The following is a 3,171-nucleotide window of genomic DNA, read 5'->3' as shown; positions in this document are numbered from 1 at the left end:
TGTCATGTGAATTTTATCTCCAGAAAAGTTTTAAAAAGTAAATTTACTTAACTAAAAAGATTACACTGACTTAAAGAAAAACAGTTGAAACTGTAGAGAAAAGCAAGATGCTCAGAGAAATGAGAACAGTCCCTTCTGGGTGAGGAGAGTGAAGATGATTGGAACACAAAGGTCACTTTTAAAGAACTGGCTGGCAATGACTTCCATCTTGTCTAAGTGGGAGGTGCAAAATGGGTATTTGCTCTACTGTTTTAAACTACACATATGTGTTTTGTGAACTCCATGTATTGAATTACTCTCTACAACTCAGAGAAGAAAGAAACAGATGATGGATGATAACATAGATGTTGCCCTAATGCTAACATCCCAAAAGTTCAAGGCAATGTCCCCAAAGTGCAGACATCTCTCCAGCTCTGTCCCTTTCCCCCTCCTCTGAGGCAGCCTCAAAACCTGGCCGGAGGGACATCCCCCAGGGTAGGTGTCCTGGAAGCGTTCCCAGTCAAGCCCAGGTCCTGCAAGCTGAGGAACCATTCCAGCTCCTCTCCTGAGGCAGGACCAGCCCAGGGTGGAGAAGGCACCCGGAACAGCAGGATTCCTGAGACAAGGGCTCTAATTGCAGGCCACAGACTGAAGGAGGCTCATTGTGTCCAGCTGAAGCTGCATGGAGTTGGGGGAGGAGGTGAAACTGGCCTGATTGTTATTAAAAAAAATGCTTCTTCACTCTCCTCCATACTCACTCCAGGAAGGATCTTTCCAGTTGTTTCTGGTCATATCTCCGGCCAGGCCTGTAGGTGCAAAGCTGTTTGTTGATTGACAGCATGTACACAGGAATCTGTTTACTTCATTTCTTTTTTAAGGAAATTGCTCCTGCAGAGCACCTGCTTTGCATTTGCGAGGTCCTGGGTTCAATCTCCGGTACTTTCCTTTTTTTCTTTTTTTTTTTTTTGCCTTAATATTATCTTTTTTTTTCTTCTTTTTTTAAAATTTTATTTTATTTTTTAATTATCTTTTTAAAAAGTTAATAGATCACACAAAACATTACATTAAAAAACATGAGAGGTTCCCATATAGCCCACTCCCCACCCTGACCCCCATCATTTTTTAATTGTATTTTTTTGAAGATACGTAGATCACAAAAAATGTTACATTAAAAAATATATGAGGTTCCCATGTACCCCAGTCCCCCACCCCACTCCTCCCACATCAACATCCTCTTTCATCATTTAGGCACATTCATTGCATTTGATGAATACCTTTTGGAGCACTGCTGCACCACATGGGTTATAATTTACATTGTAGTTTACCCTCTCCCCCAGTACATTCAGTGGGTTATGGCAGGATATATAATGTCCAGCTTCTGTCCCTACAATATCATTTAGGACAACTCTAAGTCCCAAAAATGCCCCCACATCACCTCTCTTCTTCCCTCTCCCTGACCTCAGCAACTACTCTGGCTACTTTCTCCAGATCAATACTACAATTTCTTCCATTACTAGTCATAATAGAACCAACAATAACTGACGTTGGACTTACCCAAGTCAGCTAACAGGGAGGTGAAGATGGTCAACAACCACACCAGGGAACCAAGAGTGCCTACAACTGCAAGCAGGAGAATCGCATCCATCATCCATGTGGGATCTAAGCCCCCTCTTGATATAGAGGTGGCGTGGACATCATCATCCCAGGGTCCACAGGATGGAGGAATAAAATATGGATTTGATATTCTACTAATCTCTGGTACTTTCTAAAAAGAAAACTGCTCCTGAATGCAAAAATAATAAATTCTGTGCTTGGATTCTTGACTTTAAGTGACAGAAACCTAACTTGAACTGGATTAAGAAATTTAAAAAGAAATGTATTGACTCACAGAACTGAAAAGTCTGTGGATCCCGGGACTCTAATGATGCGCTCAGAACTCCCACTTCCATCTCTGCACTGTGCTTTCCTCTGGGTTGGCTCCATTCTTAGGCACACACACACCCACACTATGTGAAGATGGGTGCTAGAAACCTCAGGCCTGTGTCCTATCTCTCAGCACCCTCAAAAGAAGGAGAGCTCTATCCAAAAAAATTATCTAATAGACCTGCATTGTACATAATTGGGTCCTGGGCCTTTTCTCAAACCAATTACTCTGGCCAAAGGGATGAGACAGTGTGTTGGCCAGGCCTTGTTCATGTGCTTATTCATGAATTGGGGGAGCAGCTATCATTGAAAGAGAGTAGGGGAAGGAGTGGCCCCCAAGGACCACCGGGCTGCTGCTCTCACAAAAAGGCAGAACATAAGTTGTTTCAGCAAAAGCAATAGATAATCTGCTATGTTTTGTAGAAAATGTGAAAATTTCAGAAAAGCACAAAGATGAAAATCAAGACCAGCCCACCATTCCACCATGCCAGACTTCCTTGATATGTCAATTGGGTCCTAATTTCATACACGGGGATCTCAATCAAGCTCAGAAAATTTCCCAATGCAGCAACTAAAAAGCATTTGAGCAAGAACATGAGAAAGAACAGCAGAGCAAAGGAAGCTCTGAGACAGTGAGGCAAACCTTCACTGTTTCCCACCAACCTCAGAACAAATTTCTGCCTCCACCAGTGACCCATCCATCCATCATCCCTTTGTTCATCCAGCCAGCAATCCATTCATATAGCCACATATGCCTCTATCCTCCCACCTACTCACCCAATAAATATCTTTTAAGCTCTGAAGTCAGACAACCTCGTTCAAATTCAGGTCCCAATGCTTACTAGTTGTGTGTCCTTTGGCAAGTTACTTAACTAATCTCTGCCTCAGTTTCCTCATCTGTACAGGCGGGTTAATGGCAATATCTACTGCCAAGATTATTGTGAGGATAAAATGAGATAAGGCAGACAAAGTGCTTTGCTGAAAGCCTGGCTCATGGAAGATACTCAACTGGGTTTTCTAGGGTTGTTGCTGTTTTTAATAACATACAGTGTTTATAGTGCATCAGACATTAGCCGGCTCGCCTACAGGGGGCTAAGCCTGGACAAACACGGTTGACAAACTACAGATGAAGCCTTAGAGGCAGATTCTAGCTTAAAAAGGATGGGGACCAAAACGAAATGACCTCTGGAGCTTCCTGTTAAAAAGTTGCTGTGGTTAACCTTCACCTCCCTGCACCAGGGAACTGAGAGTGTCTACAACTCCAAGCAG

The sequence above is a fragment of the Dasypus novemcinctus genome, chromosome 23 (genome assembly GCF_030445035.2).
Source record: "Dasypus novemcinctus isolate mDasNov1 chromosome 23, mDasNov1.1.hap2, whole genome shotgun sequence".
In the NCBI taxonomy this organism is placed as follows: domain Eukaryota; kingdom Metazoa; phylum Chordata; class Mammalia; order Cingulata; family Dasypodidae; genus Dasypus; species Dasypus novemcinctus.
The sequence above is the reverse complement of the archived record's forward strand: the minus strand, read 5'-3'. Positions refer to the sequence as shown.